This window comes from Loxodonta africana, chromosome 7 (assembly GCF_030014295.1).
Source record: "Loxodonta africana isolate mLoxAfr1 chromosome 7, mLoxAfr1.hap2, whole genome shotgun sequence".
Lineage (NCBI taxonomy): Eukaryota > Metazoa > Chordata > Mammalia > Proboscidea > Elephantidae > Loxodonta > Loxodonta africana.
The window spans coordinates 36,419,260-36,436,626 of NC_087348.1; the positions used below are offsets into that span (position 1 = coordinate 36,419,260).

At 40.3% G+C, this 17,367-nt stretch overlaps 1 protein-coding gene across 10 annotated transcripts in view; it reads left to right on the forward strand.

Moving 5' to 3' along the window:
• Nucleotides 1–160: 160 nt before the first annotated feature.
• The window catches only part of AMBRA1 (autophagy and beclin 1 regulator 1), a 181,324-nt gene continuing 164,117 nt past the window's right edge, over nucleotides 161–17,367 (forward strand). For 9 of the 10 annotated variants that reach the window (XM_064288201.1, XM_064288199.1, XM_064288203.1 and 6 more), the window contains exon 1: nucleotides 161–379. The gene's annotated coding sequence lies outside the window, so the exon portion shown is untranslated. Of the gene's footprint in view, nucleotides 380–539; nucleotides 937–17,367 lie in introns of those variants that run through there. The other variant, XM_064288197.1, reaches the window with a different exon arrangement.

The following is a 17,367-nucleotide window of genomic DNA, read 5'->3' on the forward strand; positions in this document are numbered from 1 at the left end:
CACAGAAAATGGCAGAAGCACAGGTTTAGGATCTGGACTTGTTTATTTATGCCTTGGACGGGAGCCGGACCTTGAAGCCACGGAGCTGTTTTCCGGCGCTCGGCTCTGGTGCCTTGAACGATAGCTCAGGCGCTCCTCCATTAATGTCTGGGCGTTCGTGTGTTCGGTGATCTTTTGCGCCGTCTTCTTGCTTGATGTCTCCTGAGCGGTGGCGGCGCCCGGTCGAGGGCTGAGTTACCCGCGAGGCTCCACACTCGGGCCGCTTTCTTCCGCCGGTCGGTAGAGCGGACCTCTTGCGTCCTTCTTGCCTATTCCTTCCTCCTCTTTGTGGCTCAGCCTGCTCGCCGGGCTGCAAACCGAGCCCCCACTCGCCTTGCAGGTAGGCCCGGGAGGAGCCTGGGAGGCCCGGCCCGGCATCCTTCAGCCACGGGGTTGAGAAGACCTTGGCGCCGGCGGGTGGGCGGGCGGACCCGCGGCCGAGACTCCGCCAGAGGAGGGGCTGTCGGGCTGCGTTCGGGGGCGCGGCCGGAGGGGCGGCAGGGAACTGAAGGAGAAGCCGGAAGGAGGGAGAGATGCTGGGGCAGCCCAGTGTGGTTCGGTAGGGAGGGGATGTTGGGTCTAGGGTGGGTGTCGGCGCCCCCTGTGTCGGGGGAAAATCGCCTTCCAGAATGGTTAAAGATTTGCGCACTTTGACCCTCCTCCCTTTTTCCTTTCCCGCTTCCTAAGGCTCCGGGTGTCATGACTCAATTGCACTGGGGACCCCCTCTGAGTCCGGCCTTTGGAGGGACCCTTGAGTAGGTGGAGGCGTGTGGAGCAAGGCCCTCTGGCTCCTCTGAGCGAAGTGTCATTTTCTCGCCTCTTTTTTGGGTAGGGAAACTGAGGCTGAGGTCTGGGACGTGAGTTTTCCCCATATCCCCTGCAGATGTTGAAGGCACTGTAAGTCACTTTTTTGTCATTTACCAGCTCACCTTTTTTTCGTTTTACCAGGTACTCCTTTATGCACATAGTGATTTGTCATTTGATTGTCTGTGGTTCCTTCTTCTTAGGAATATAAATTCTGTTACCGGTGACTTCAGAAGTAAAGAGACCATGTGATCTTTTGGCTGGTTTTGCTTTTCAAAGTCTGTGTTATTTTAGCGAGAATAGCAATGACAGTTTCTTTTTGTTTCTTGGTTGATAATTTTGTTTGCTGTCCAGTTTGCTTTCTAGTTGATGCTTTTTTTCTCCTCCTTCCCCTCAGCCGGTTTTTAGTGGAAATCTTTCAACTATGGTGTCCTGACAGGATGGTCAAGATTTTGAAATCAGATGGTTGGCCTTGTGAGGGTTTGCCTTCCGGGAAGTATCCGAAGGAAACCTAAGGAGTCCCTTTTGGAATACTTTTTCGTGTTTTTGATTAGTGGTCAGTGCATATACTAGAGGTAAAAGGCTGTGTGCAGGAATCATGCAAATATTGAGGTATTTAAATTGAAGGTTAACATTCTGGGAACTCTGTTATGTTTCTCTCCAAACTTGGGAAATTTGGGGAGTTACTTATTCTTACTCGTTTTATTTTCATTGAATTTGGTGTTATGATCCTAATTTGTGTAACTTTTTGTTGAAAAAAATAATCAGCGTAGAGGTCAAGCTAGGTCGGATAAGTTCTCATAGTATGTAGAATCATTGGGAGAAGCCTTTTAAGGGAGAACTGATTAAATCCCTGGTGCTTGGATGGAAAATATACAAGTCTCTGACCCAGCACAATTTTAGCATTCTCGTGTGAGCGTTGGAAAGATTTTTTTTTCCCCTCTAATTTTTTTGTGGGGTCAGCAAGATTTAAATGAAAGGCCTTTGATCGCGAGTGCTTTTCTAGTCACCAGGATCTCAGTGCTTACTGAAAAGGATTAATGAAGAGCCACCAGACTATACGGAGAATCTAGATTGGGAAGTTAGGTTAAGAATGTGTATTCATTGAAGAAGAAGGCTTTATGGTAGAAGAGAAATTATATCAGAGGAGAGAACTTAGAGAAGGAAGCGATATTGTCCATTAATCTTTGCTAGGTTCTGGACAGAATTTAGAGTTACGTGTAGTATCTTAGTGGTATCTTATAAGTGCTAAATAATAATAATAAAAAACAAACAACCAAACCCAGTGCCGTCGAGTCGATTCTGACTCATAGCGACTCTATGGAAAGAGTAGAACTGCCCCATAGAGTTTCCAAGGAGCACCTGGCGGATTCAAACTGCCAACCCTTTGGTTAGCAGCTGTAGCACTTAACGACTACGCCACCAGGGCTTCTAAGTGCTAAATAGTAAGTGGAAATTGCTGTGAGTGTCGGGAAGAAATGTTAGCAACCTTTTATGTTTCTGTAAAAAGTACTTGAAGATGAATTGAGGAAGATAAGAAATTTGGTGGTAGGGCTTATGGGGTAGAGTTTATCAGCGTCTTGCCCCCTTCTCTGCTTTAGGATAGAAATTCACTCCACTTTTAACTTACTTGATCAAATCTTGTTTTGTTCTGTCAGTGTCAGAGTGGGCTGTCTTGTGGGATTTCCTTTCCGAAATGTACAGGTTCAGAATGTGATTGAATTATTCTTTTAGCAAGACAGTTCTTGGGGATTCTTAAAGGTGCTGGTTTCTTTGAATATCCTGTAGAATTTGGCCTGGAATGGAATTATGTATATCACTTGAAAAAGATAAGTTATGTGTATTACTTGAAAATTATTATTTTTATTAACAGAATAACAACTTACACTTTTATACTGTATGATTTTCAAAATATTTTCAATATGTGTTAGGAAACTTAAGAAACTTATTTTTTTGACCATATTCCTTTATGCTGCTTATTAATTATGCTGCTTATTAATGTTGAACCAAAACATTTATGGTGTTTAAGGATCCTCGTGAATGTTGACAGATTATGTTGACTATTTGTCTCACTCCTCCCATAATATGATAAAGTCTTTGCTTCTCTTAAAGGAATTGGAGAAAAAGTTTTGTCGTCGGCACACCAAGGTCTCTTTTTCCAAGATGTGCCTCAGCCTCAATAGAGTTATTTTGGAATGGGATGCAGATTTTTTTTTTTTTTTGCTCAGTGGTTTGGTTTATAAAAACAAAAAATCTGAAGTTCCTTTAATCATAGTCATTCTTGTTTCTTTCTCCAGTTGTTCCTTATACACCCAAGGAGAACTTTCTGTTTCTTGTCATAATTTGTTTGTATAAAAGTTACAACCTGTCTTGTGGTTTGGGGGTAATTTGTATTTTATCTTTTCAAATTCCTCCCTCCTAAATTAATTAAATCTATTTTCTTTTCTTATAGCTAAAATTAGTTACTGATAAAAGATAAAATGTTAGTAATCAGTTATTGTCGACGTATTTATGAGTCCAGTAGTATGTGGCAGCCTGCCAGTGTGATGTGGTCAAGAGAAAATAGATTAAGGAATCAGGAGACCTGGATTTAAATCCTAGGCTTACCAGTTTACTAGCTAAGAAATCTCGTGCAGATTACTTAAGGAGGAGGCTGTAGAGAAGGTTACCGTCCTTCCTGAGCATTTACTGTGTCATGCTCTTTATGTGTGTTATTCCATTTAATACTCGTAACAGCCCCTTGGGATAGATATTATTCTCTCCTTGGATACTGAAGCTCAGAGAGGGTACATAATTTGACTAAGATCACATAGCAGATACCTAGCAGGACAGGGAATTAAATTCAAGGCTGGTGAACTTCACTGTACTCTGATGCTTATTTTGAGTCATAGGAAAGGTAATACTTATGTCATAATTACTTGTTGAAAAAAAGTACACAAAACTGCTTTAAAGAGATAAAGTGCTGTTCAAATGTTAACTTCTGTGCTCTCTTACAGCAGCAATTAGCAGATGTCATCTGGGTCTTTTGGCAACTTGCTGTTTTCAAGGCAGCATTAAGCCAGACCGTTATGGAGGATAACAAAACCAAACCTGTTGCTGCCATGTCGATTTTGACTCATGGCAACCCTATAGGACAGAGTAGAACTGCCCCATAGGGTTTCCAGGGAGCGGCTGGTGGATTAGAACTGCTGTTCTTTAGGTTAGCAGCTAAGCTCTTAACCGTTACACCACCAGGGCTCCATCATGGAGGACAGAGGTGAATAAATGTTAAACCAGCACTGGAGGGGCCTGCTAATGTATGTGTGGAAAGGAGTAAAGTGCTTAGAAGTGCTAGTGAAAGAGAAGTGGTTTTAGGTGCTACATGTTTAGATGGGGTGAGACTAAGGATGTTTACCCCATTTTTTCCAGTTAGTCTTGGTTTATGTATCTTTTTTTTAGTGTACTGAGGGAGTCCCTGAGTGGCACAAATGGTTAAGTGCTCAGCAAGTGACTGAAAGGTTGGCCATGCAAATGCACTTAGAGGTGCCTCCGTAGAAAGGCCTGGTCATCTGTTTTCAAAAGGTGGTGGTGGTTGCATGCTATCGAGTGAATTCCAAAGCATAGTGACCCTATGGTGATTCTCTAGGACAGGGTAGAACTGTCCCATGGGGTTTCCAAGGAGCGGCTGGTGGATTCGAACTGCCAACCTTTTGATTACTGGAACTATTAATCACTTCACCACCAGGGCTTCTCCAAAAGGTTACAGCCCTGAAAACCCTATGAAGTGCAGTTCTACTCTGATACACATAGGGCAGCCACCTCAAATTTAACCCAATGGCAACTGTATTTTTTTTTTAGTGTACTTTGTATCTTTTCTGACTTGTTCTCTGTCTCTTGCTTTGTTTTTAGAGTTGATAGTTTCCACTTCTGGACCCAGACTTTTTCCTTTCTTTATTGTGTATTGTTCTTATACTGTGTTTTTTTCTGAGTTATGAAATACTTCTGTCAGATCTTTTGAAACTATTTCTTGATTGTGAGTCTGTGTTTCAGTGCTTGCTTTCTCAGACTTAATTCATCTAGCAGATATTTATTGAATACTCATTAGATGCTGGAATACAGAGGTAGCCATGATGGTTCATGCCCTCATTAAGTTTATTCCAGTGGGGAGCATACTTGACCAGGTTATCTGATAAATAATAAAATTTAGGCTGAAATAAGTGAACTGAAAGAAGCAGACAAGAGCTGACAGAGAGGAATGAAAGAGCAAGAAGGGTCCGTGGTGTGCCCTGGGCTTGGGGTCCACCTAAAAAGTTGAAATCACGGCCTACCATGATTCAGGAAATTAAAGCTCTGCTGCTGCTATCATAATGGAAGCCTTCATTCAGATCGCTGCATATAGTATTGGCCTGTCACCTAATGTGTGATGGCACTGGGTTTAGCATAGTAGGGTAACTATCCAGTGTGCTCGACTAGTGAGTTTAATGTTTTACCTCTAATGTGACCTGAATTGAATTAGTTCTCCTTTATTATTTTTTCCAAATTAACTATTCTTTGAAAGTTGAGTTCAGTGAGTTTGAATGTTGGATACCTGCTTTCAGGTGAATTTGTAGCAAGCAGTAAACCAAAGTATTTAGCCATAAAAAAGAGATAGGCAGGAGAACTGTTGAAATTGAGAGGCAAATGTAGGCTGTCAACTTGAGCGTGTGTATAGCGATACCTACGGTCTTGTTTGGTGCCTTTCTTCCACGAAAGGCAAAATATTTTGCAAACATTTTTTTTTTACTACTGCTTATCAGAATTCTGTTTCTGTCTGTAGAATGAACTGAGGCAGATTTTACATTTCATGACTCATCATTTATTTCTGCTTCCCATGAACCAAAATTGCTGTCTTTTACAATTGATGAAATGAAGCATCTGAAATTTTGCTCAGTTGGAGGGGAGATTAATATGCAGGTGTTTTGGGGAGCAAATTGGAGTATTTCAGTCTAGGTGATAGGGGAAAACATGGCAGAAGAACATGACTTCCCAAGCTCTTAAGTAACAATATAGTGTACTGACTCTGGATCCAAGCAGCCTGGTTTCCTAATGCCAGATATACCACTTACTAGCTCATACTTAACCTCTCTATGCTTCTTCTCATCTGTAGAATGTCATACAATTGTGATAAGAATTAAATAAGTTAATGTGAAGTTTTAGAACAGCATATAGGTCTATATATATGCTGGCTTTAATTATCAATATTATCATAACGACAGATTATATAGGTTCTTCAAAAGGAGAACAAATAATAGAAATGCAGTCATGTGTTGCTTAACATCCACAGTGAAACAGGATGTTATGTGATTTAGATGTTACGTGAACACCATATTATATACAAGCAGTCCCCAGATTATGAACGAGTTCTATTCCTAAATCTGTTTTTAAGTCTAATTTGTATGTGAGTTGGAACAGCTAGGTGAAGTTCATATCTAATGTCAGTCAAATGTTTATCTGAAAACCAAAAAAACTAAAACCTAAACCTTTTGCTGTCAAGTTGATTCCAGCTCATAGCGACCTTAGTATATAGCATATGGTGTACCTTTGTATGCATAAAAAACATTAAAGAAACTCTTCCAGATACACCCAAATGTCTTTAACATAATAACATAGTAGTAGTAGTAATAATGATAATGGGACTGTGGACGTATATGTGGTCAGATGCTGCCTGAACAGATGTTATGAGGTGCATGACTGTACTTGGATTGAAGCTTGGTGCTTTTGAGAAAACTAGAAAAAGGAATAGGTAGGTAAAGCAGCATGCTTACCCCACCTTCCCCTCAGTGCCCTTCAAATCAAGTAGAAGGATGAGTCTTTACTGACAAGGAGAAACCTAGAAAGCAACAATGTCTGAAAGAGTTCTAAATATAAGGTAAATGACAGATTTTCAAAACTTTTGTAATATATGTAGCAAAACAGGCCAGGGCTGTTTTAGGAACGGAAGAACATTTCTTTGGAAAACAGGTAGAAATGTCTACATTAGCATCTGATTTCTACCATTTATTTCAACTGTGGTTGGTGCTTGAAGGATTTAGAAGAAGTTGATTAAACGAATGAAAATGAATAATATTTAGAGAAAAGCTCAAAGATACCAAGTCACCTTAGGTAAACCCCTGGAAGAGTGAACGTATTTTCCAAGAATCCAGTAGAGTTAGATGCTTATAAATTGTGGGTTGCTTCAGTCTTTGCCTTAACTACCTGTTTACATTTTTCTTTCTAAACTTCCTTAATATTCTTGCTCTGTCATTTTAAAAATCATCTATCTAATGATTATAACCAAAAAAAAAAAAACCCAAGCCTATTGCTGTTGATTCTGACTCATAGCAACCCTATAGGACAGAGTAGAACTGCCCCATAGGGTTTCCAAGGAGCGCCTGGTGGATTTGAACTGCTCACCTTTAGGTTAGCAGCCGTAGCTCTTAACCACTATGCCACCAGGGTTTCTATCTAATGATTATAGCAGAGTCTTATTTTTCATTCATTCAGTATATGTTTATTGAATGTTTACCTCTGTGGTAGGTGGTGAGGATACCAGATAGCTAATCAGAACCAGTGCCTACTGAGTGCTTATTAGGTGCTAGGTATTGTACTAAGTGCCTTGATTCATTTTTATAGCACACTTATGATGTAACCTGTTACTGTTGAGTCGATACTCATACCTTATGATGTAGGTATTTTTAATTTCCCCATTTTATAGATGTCAAATTTGTGGCACAGAGAGGTTAAGCAATTTGCCCAAGGTCATACAGCTGGTAAGTGGCAGACTAGGATTTGAATCCAAGAATTCTATCACCATAATCCCTTTCTCTTAACTGCTAAATTATACTGATTCTAAAGTACTTTAAACAATTCTAAAACCCATTGCGGTTGAGTCGCTCCTGACTCATAGTGACCCTATATGACAGAGTAGAACTGCCCCACAGGGTTTCCAAGGTTATAAATCTTTACAGAAGCAGACTGCCAAATCTTTCTCCTGCAGAGTGGCTGGTAGATTAAAACTGCCAACTTTTTGGTAGCAGCCACTGCACCTTCAGGACTCTCTTAAACAGTTCTAGACTCCCTAAACTACTGCTGCTATACTAAGACTAGAGTGGAAAAAAATAGACATTGTCCATCCCCTGATAGAGATTACAGTTCAGAGGAGACAGAGATAGTAAACAAATAATTATGCCACTGAATGTGTATTTGCAAAGTGTGTTAAGCCATATGAAGGAAAAGTAAAAAAGAGATTATGGTAGGGGAACCTGGATTGGATTGGGGCTTCAGGGAGAATTTCTCTGAAGAAGTGATATTTAAGCAAAGACTAGAAGGATGAAAGGGGAAGGCATGTATGAAAGCCCTGGGGGTGGAAAAGAACTTGGCGCATTTAAGAAAATGAAAGAAGAATGGTATTGGTGGCATATAGTGATAAGGGAGGGAGGGAGGGTTTTTATCCTAAGTATAATTGGAAGCCTTTGACGGTTTTAAGCATGTGTGTCATGATCTACTGTATGATTTTGTAAGATTACCGTGGCTTCATTGTGGGGAATGGCTTGGAAAAAGAACTGGGGGAGGTCTAGTTAGGAGGCCATATAGTAGTCCAGGCAAGAGATGATGACGATTGGATTAGGCTGTAGGCAGTGGAAATGGAAAGAAGTAGAAAGATTCAGTAAATATTTTAGAGTTAGTGCAGGTGAGACTTAATGATGGATTGGATGTATAGGAAGAGGGAGGTGTCAAGCATGATTCCCAGATTTCTGGCATGAGTATTTGGGTAGATGAAGGTGCTGTTTTTGAAATGGAAACATTGGAGGAGGAACAGATTAAAAAAAAAAAAATTTATTGTGCGTTAAATGAAAGTTTACAAACCAAGTCAGCCTCTCATACAAAAATTTATATACACCTTGCTATATACTCCTAGTTGCTTTTCTCCTAATGAGACAGCACACTCCTTCTCTCACCCTGTTTTTCCGTGTCCATTCAGCCAGCTTCTGTGTCCCTCTAGGAGCAGATTTTGACTGGAGTTGGGGAATGGAATGAAGACCTCAGTTTTAATCATGCTAAAATATGCTTGTTGTAAGCATGTAAGTAGAGAATCAAGTAAGCTGTTGGATATGCAGGGTAATGCTTAAAAGTGGCACTTGAAGTATAAATCTGGTTGCTGTTGGTATATAAATAGTATTTATAGTCAAAGAAAATGATTGAGATTACCTAGAGAAAAAGTAAAGAGTAGGAGGAAAAAATGCTCAGGACCAAGCCCTAAGGAATGAATTTAATAGAAAATCCAGGAAGAAAGTGTTATTACAGAAATCGAGAGAGGAAAATGTTTCAGGAAGGTGGTGATCAACTGTATTTTGTTGGATGTAGCAACATAGAGGTCATTGATCATAGCAAGAGTAGTGTTGGAGGAATGTAGAGGCAGAAGCCAGATTGAAGTAGGTTTAAGGAATGGGAAGGGAAGAAGTAGAGATGGTCTGTATATTTTAATTATTAGCGTGTCTTTCTCTCCATAAGAAGTAATAGGCACAAGACAGTAAGGTTTGTGATGATAGGAACCATACTTTTTCATCTTGGTGTCCTTGGTTGCTTGGCCTTGATGTCATGTCAGGAGGTTGTATTAAAGGGGAAAGGGGCGAAGAATTGACGATATTTGCAAGATGGTGAGAGTAATGACTCTCATGGTCATTATATGTTGACCTTAAACCAAACTCGTTGCTGTGGAGTTGATACTGACTCATAGTGACCGTGTAGGACAGAGTAGAACTGCCCAGTAGAGTTTCCAAGGCTGCAATCTTTACAGAAGGAGACTGCCACATCTTTCTCCCATGGAGCAGCTGGTGGATTCAAACTGCTCACCTTTTGATTAGCAGCCAAGCGTTCAACCACTGTGCCACCAGGGCTCCTTACATGTTGGCCTTGTAAGTCATCTTATTCTTAGGCTTATGTACTTTTTATATACTTTTAAACTTCTGTGTTGTAATCTTTTCTGTTTTTACCTCCCTGCCTGTTTAATAGGTTTTTGTATTTTCGTATTACAGGCTTTTAAACTTTATTCCACATCTTCCTTTTTTCTTATTGCTTTCCTGTGGTCTTTGTTACTATAGTTAATTAGTTGGAGTGCTTTCTTGTTTACTTTATCTTTTTATTCATTCATTCATTTTTTGGCTCTTATTTCCACATAGTATGCTGTATAATTGTGATGAAGATCTAGACTTTAGTTTCTATTTTGTTTGCCATTTACCTGCTCTTCACCCAGGGTCTAATTAGATATGTTGAGATCGTATTAAATGTTTTGGCTGCCATCCTACCTAGAATTTTATACCATGACTTTCCTGGGAAGCACTAAGCATTTTATGGACATTGCCCCTATTAGTTCTCCTAACATTCTGGTTTTATTATTTGCATATTACTAATGGGATAATTGAAGCACAGCAGCTGAATGTTTTTTACTTCCTATCATCTTCAGTGCAAGTCAGTGATGAAACTGGAAATTTCGGACTCTTAATCATGGTCTTTGTCTAAGGTGACCCATTTAAAGCCGTATTGCTTTTCCATGAAGCTGTTTGAAATAGGCTGCCATATTTTATAATCTCTTGAAGGGATATTGTTCAGGTAGTATTAAGCAGGTGTTTTCTTTCCACAGAGGACGTGACAAGAGGGAATATGTTTTAATTGCAGGAGAAGGAAAATAGATTTCATATTAGAAAGAACTTCTTGACTACAAGCTTTTGGAATGTTACCGAGGAAGGTTGTGTAATGTCTTCCCCAGAAACTGCGTTACTGTCTTCCTGGAATGATTTAGGTGTCAGTTTATTTAGAAATGAGGGAGATGACCAAGGTGACTTGCTGAGGTCCCTGGTAATTCCAGGACATAATTGTTGTATGCTTAATCAAAATAGCATCTCCAGCATCTTAATTGTTGTATTTTCATTTTCTCATGAAGAAATAATCAATGTAGAATAGGTAAGTTGTTCAGGTCTCCCAGTGAAATATAAGATTAGCATTCTAAATCATCTTGGCTCCGATGCCTTTGTTGAATGCTTAGGGACTTGTTCCTTGCCTTAAGCAAATCTTTTCTTGGCTGTATGATACAGCAGTGTTATGATTCTCCCTAAGCCGTAAGGATCAAAGCCAACATCTGCAGCTTCCATAGAGTGTGTGATTTGAGAGTTGTTGGCTGGGTTTAGATTGGGACTAAGAATCTCTTTCCTACAAAGATTGCTTTGGTCTCAGGTTACACATGTAGAAGAAATGAGAACACATGATCAATAACAGATTAAGGTAATGGATTCTTAATGACTAGTTTAGGCAGGGGCCAGGTTAAAATTGCTTAGGTGAAGGAGCACATGACATAGATATATTTTTGGTTTGTGGTACCTAGAGGAATAGAAGCCCAGAAGATGGGCAGATGAACATTAAATTATTTTGGTATAGGGCATGGACATAAAAATACTCATTAAATGCAATATTAAGTTGCCAGCTTAAATGCTCAGCTCAGGAAATGCCAAAGTTAGGGCACTCAGAACAACATTAACTCATCCATTTCACATTTAGTGTCTACATTAAAGTATCTCAAAGGAATCTCTTGTCTATCATCAGAATCTCACTTGGGGTTGTTAGGTCATTGACTCATTGGAAGGCTAAGCTGGAAAGGGGGTTTTCTATTGGTACCTTTACTGAAAGCTTTATTAAGTTTATTTATTTTAGTTGAATTTTGGGAGCATTTACTCATTTGTTCATTTCTCTGCTACTGAGAATATTATCAAATATATTTATTGAGCTTTATTGAATTGGCAACAGCTGTTACCACTGTAGGATAAAATAGAGGGGAGCCAGCTTTTCAATGCCTACCATGTGCCAAGAATTTTATATTTGTTCTTGCATTTATTAGTCGTAACAAACCTGCAGAATAAATGGTGGTATCTCTGTTGTATAGGGCAAGAAAAAGTGAGAATCATTGTTTCTTGCCAGAGGTTATATAGCGGGTGAATGGCAGAGCTGAGATGGAGAAGGCAAAATCTTCTGGTTTTTTTTTTTTTTTTTTTTAACTTTTATTGTGCTTTAAGTGGAAGTTTACAAATCAAATCAGTCTCTCACACAAAAACTTACATACACCTTGCTACATACTCCCAATTGCTCTCCCCCTAATGAGACAGCTTGCTCCCTCCCTCTACTCTCTCTTTCGTGTCCATTTTGCCAGCCTCTAACCCCCTCTACCCTCTCATCTCCCCTCCATGTAGGAGTCTCAAGTGTCCACCTGATTCAAGAAGCTCACTCCTCACCAGCATCCCTCTCCAACCCATTGTCCAGTCCAATCCATGCCTGAAGACTTGACTTTGGGAATGGTTCCTGTCCTGGGCCAACAGAAGGTCTGGGGGCCATGACCACTGGGGTCCTTTTAGTCTCAGTCAGACCATGAAGTCAGGTCTTGTGAGAATTTGGGGTCTGCATCCCACTGCTCTCCTGCTCCCTCAGAGGTTCTCTGTAGTGTTTCCTGTCAGGGCAATCATTGGTTGTAGCTGGGCACCATGTAGTTCTTCTGGTAAAATCTTCTGTTTTAAGCCAGTGTTTTCCACTGTGTTCCTTGGAGGTCTCTAAGGGGTGGCTATGAGAGTGAGGAGGAGTTTTGATTCACCCACTCTGCTTAAACCAGAGCAGCCCTACTTTTGTTTTGTATTTTGGTGTTTTCGTATAAGACTTCATTTGGAAAAAGGATTCTGCTGCTTTAAAAAAGCAAACAAATCTGGGAAACCAGTCATCTGAGGAATAGTGAAAGAAAGTTAGTTAAACCAACCTAACGATGGAAAGAATGGCCAAATCACATGACTGCTGGTTAGGAAATTGTGTCGACCTTTGAAGTGACAATGTCACTGCCAGACATGGAGTACAGTTATTCTGTCTTTAGGCAGTGTGGTGTATTGGACAAAGAGTACGTCCTCTAAATTTGAATCCTAGCCCAGCCCCTGGGTAGCTGTGGGTTTTGAGGGCACTTCATTCTCTAAGCCTGGTGCCCAAAAATGTGAAAAGGGGAATTTTACATTTACATTTTAAAAGTGGCTGTAAGGTTCAGAAATCGCATGTAAAGTGACTGGCTCATAGTAGATACTGCCAAAACACTAGTTATTGCTAACAATGATCATGTTGTTGGTGGCAACTTTTTTAGGGTATGTTGACATTCCCCTCCCAGTGGCCTGAAAAGCTTCTGCCATAGCAAGAATAGGCAGTCCATTACCTACTGTATGTACCTCGTAGTGGGTGTTTAACATGTTTGTTTTTGATTAATTTAGTCTCAGAATGGCTGTGACTATTCATGGATGCATCTGTCATTGATGAAATGAGAAAACTTGAACTTTCTTAAGTTTATTATCATTGGACTTGAAGGAAGCAGCAGTGGCAAGGAACTCCATACAGCAAATTGAGAGACGTGGGTTCTTATGTGACCTTAGTGAGTCTTGTAACAGTAGACGAATCAACTTAACTTTTCTAGATCTTACGTTCAAAATGATGTCTAAATTACTTTTAACTCTGTATGTCTATAATTTGGCCAAAAAATTAAAGATGCTTTCATTGTCAGAATTTCCAAAAATTACAGCATTGTTTTTAGGGAAGGAGCTTTGTGCTGACTCGAGCTGGCGAGTTTCAGTTTATACTTAATTGAATAACGTCCAGCGCAGTGTTTCGTATAGAAGAACATTGAGGATCTTTTGCTCAAGGATCAAGAAGGGGGAAGTATGTGGCTTGTAGAATATCAGGGGAGACTTGGTGACGCAATGGTTAAAGCACTTGGCTGCATAACTGAGTGGTTGGCGGTTCAAACTCACCAGCCGCTTGCTCCACAGGAGAAGGATGTAGCAGTCTGCCTCTGTGAAGATTTACAGCTTTGGAAGCCCAATGGGCAGTTCTGCTCTGTCCCGTAGGGTCGCTATGAGTTGGAATCTACTCGATGGCAAATTTTTTTTTTTTTTTGCATGTAGAACGTCAGAAGTCAAACTAGAACGGTTGAATTGGAAGGAAGCTAATGTGAGAGATTATTGCTTGTTTTTGGGAGGCTATCTGGATTCTTTGTACTTCCTTGAGGGTAACACTTGTCACATTTCAGTACAGTGGCTACGGTATATTGCAATTGTCTCCCCTTAGACTGAAAGCTCTTTAAGATTAGAGACCTCTTCTGTTTCCCCCCCCCCCCACTTTTTTGTCCCTGTCTCCTACAGTATGGCTTGACGCATAATATACCCACAGCCGTTGAGCCGATTCTGACTTATATGGTGGTGTTATGTGCTGTCGAGTCGGTTTTGATTCATAGCAACCCTGTAGGACAGAGTAGAGCCATCCCATGGGATTTCTAAGGCTGTAAATCTTTACAGAAGCAAACTGCCACATCTTTCTCCCGTGGAGCGGCTGGTGGGTTTGAACCACCTTTTGGTTAGCAGCTGGGACTTTAACCACTGTGCCACCAGCCTCAAAATACACAAAATGAAAAAAAAAGATGAACCAAAATCAGCAGATGCATTTAGAAAATAGCATGTGCCTAAATTTACTTAAGTTTATTGAATTCCGTCTGTTGGTATGTGATAATATAGACAAATCTGATAAAGTGAAAAAAAACACCAGTTTTGTAGCTTTGAATCAGAACTTTACCACTTACCTGCACTTCTGTCTTGGGCAGTTAATTCACATTGAGTTAGGTTTTGTCTATAAAATGGGAGTGAGGTGGGAGGGAACTTTACAGGTAGGATATAGAAAGCATTAACACCTAATAGTGATAGTAGCTGTTACTACAAATGGATGGGAGTTTAAATTATCAGCAGTGTTTTTCTGCCTGAAAGAGGAATGTATTTTCAGAAAAGCCTGTTTGATATGGCATGAGTACACGGGAGAATTATTCCCCCTTGCAGTTTTCTGCTGAAAAGAAATCATTTAGCACTTCTTCCTCTGGGCCCACAGTTAGTTCCATGGAGGGGTTGGGGGATCCTAGAGTAGCTGCTTGAACACCTTGTGTTTTTGCAGATCTCTTTTCTTTTATGTTTTTGCCGATTTCTTTAGAATGCTACTTCTATATTGCACACTCTCTTTTACTCTCACTGAATATGGCTGACTCAGCTACCCTGTGTTAGCACAGAAAATATCCGCCTGGTTTCCTCTAATCAGGAAATATTCTATACCTTGCTTGGCATTTAAAAAAATTACTTTGTAGCTCTCTGTGATATAATGATAGATGAAAAAGATAGGTTGCAGGGTAATATGTGGTATATATTAATGAGTTGTGAAACAAAACCCAGAAACTATTAGGTGTATATACATGTTTGTATGAGCAGTGAGTTCGTATGTTTATCTCAAGAGGGTAGGACTGGGAGAGTGTGGGAGGGAGATTATCCACAGACTGCTATTGTTTTACTGTTAAAAGGAACATGTGTTATCTTTTTTTTTCTTTTAATTAAACTGTTTTGAGGTAATTATAGACTCACGTGCAGTTGCAAGAGATGGAGATCCCTGTACTCTCTACCCAGTTTCCCCCAGTGGTACCAGTACCAGTTGCCACGGAGACAACTCTGACTCATGGCAACCCCCGTATGTGCCAGAGTAGAGCTATTCTGCATAGGGTTTTCTTTTGTTTCTTCTTTTTTTGTTTTAGAATTTTATTGATTTTGTTGTTGTTGTTCACAATATACACAGCAAAACATACACCAATTCACCAGTTTCTGCCTGTACCATTTAGTGATACTGATTACGTTCTTCGAGTTGTATAACCATTCTCACCTTCCTTTTCTGAGTTGTTCCTCTCCATTAAAATAAACTCGCTGCCCTGTAAGGTTCCCATCTTATCTTTTGAGTTTCTGTTGTCAATTTGATACCATACAGATAGTTCCTAAAACAGCATAATGCTCAAGGCAGGCATTTTTTACTAGTTAAGCTAAACTATTGTTTGGTTTTAAGAAGATTTCAGGGGATATTTTTGGTTTAAGGTTTAAATATATCTCAGGGCAGTAGTTTGAGGGGTTCATCCAAACTTCATGGCTCCAGGAAGTCTGGAGTCCATGAGAATTTGAAATTCTGTTCTGCATGTTCCCCCTTTTGATATGGAATATTTGATCAAAGTGTTCAGTGATGGTAGCTGGGCACCATCTAGTTCATCTGGTCTCATGGCAAGGGAGGCAGTTGTTCATGGAGGCAGTTAGCCACACATCCATATCCTCCTCCTGTTCCTGACTCTCCTTCTTCTTTTGTTGCAGGCAAATAGAAACCAATTGTGCCTTGGATAGCCACTTAACAAACTTTTAAGACCCTGCTACACATTAAACGAGGAGGTAGAACAGAGGTACTAAACATGTTATTAGGCCAGTTAACTGGGATGTCCCATGAAACCATGGCCCTGAACCTCCAAACCAAGAAACCAAATCCCATGAGGTTTTTGATTGTACATAAGCAGCTGAAGCAGCTACTCTTTCCTTTTTTTGTCCTTGTCGTAAATATACCTATCGCATGATTTTTGCCAATTCAGCTTTTTAAAAGTGTACAACTTACTGACAACAGTTACAATGATCAGCTGTGCAGCCTTACCCTTAATCAGTGTGACATTTCCATCACTGTTAACACCTCCCTCCTGCCCCTGGTAACTATTAATACACTTTGTTCTCTCTACATTTGTCTTTTCTTTTTATATAAGCGAGGTCATACAATATTTGTAATTTTGTGATTGACTTATTTCATTCAACATGTCTTCCAGCTCCATCCATATTGTAACATGTATCAAGACTTCATTTCTCCTAGCTGAGTAGTATTCCATTGTACCACATATTGTTTATTCATTCATCCATTGTTGGGCATTTAGGTTATTTCTACCTTTCCATAAAGTTTTTGGTGGCTGACTTTTTAAAAGTAGGTCACCAGGCCTTTCTTCTGAGGTGCCTCTAGGTGGATTTACACTGCCAGTCTTTCAGTTGGCAGCCAAGCATGTTAACTGTTTGCACCACCCGGAGACTTCCCTCTCCCCGCCCCGGGTAGTAACATACTGCAAAACTGTATACACTGTCACAGCCAGGAGATTGACGTTGGTACTGTCAAGATACAAGTCAAGGTACAGAACATTTCTGTCACCAGACGGATCCTTGTTGATGCCCTTTTATAGCCACCTCCCAAAACAACAATGTTCCCAACAGTGCAGTGAATACAGTGGCAGTATTGCAGCCAAGCTTTGCCCGCAGAGTTATGGGAGAACGCTCACAGTGGTGAAGGTGGCCCACTGTCCACTCTCTCCCACCCCCCATTTTTAACCCCCAGCAACCACTGAATGATCTGTTTTCCTTTTGCCATTTCAAGAATGTTATATAAATGGAATCATATGGTATGTAACCTTTGGGATTGGCGTTTTTCACTCAGCATAATTCCCTCGAGATTCAGTTGAGTTGTGTGTGTCCATAGTTCCTTCCTTTTTAACTGTTGAGTAGTGTTCCATGGTTTGGATGTGTCACAGTTATTCTATTATTTACTCATTGAAGGACCTCTGAGTTCCCCCACTCCCAGCCCCCATTC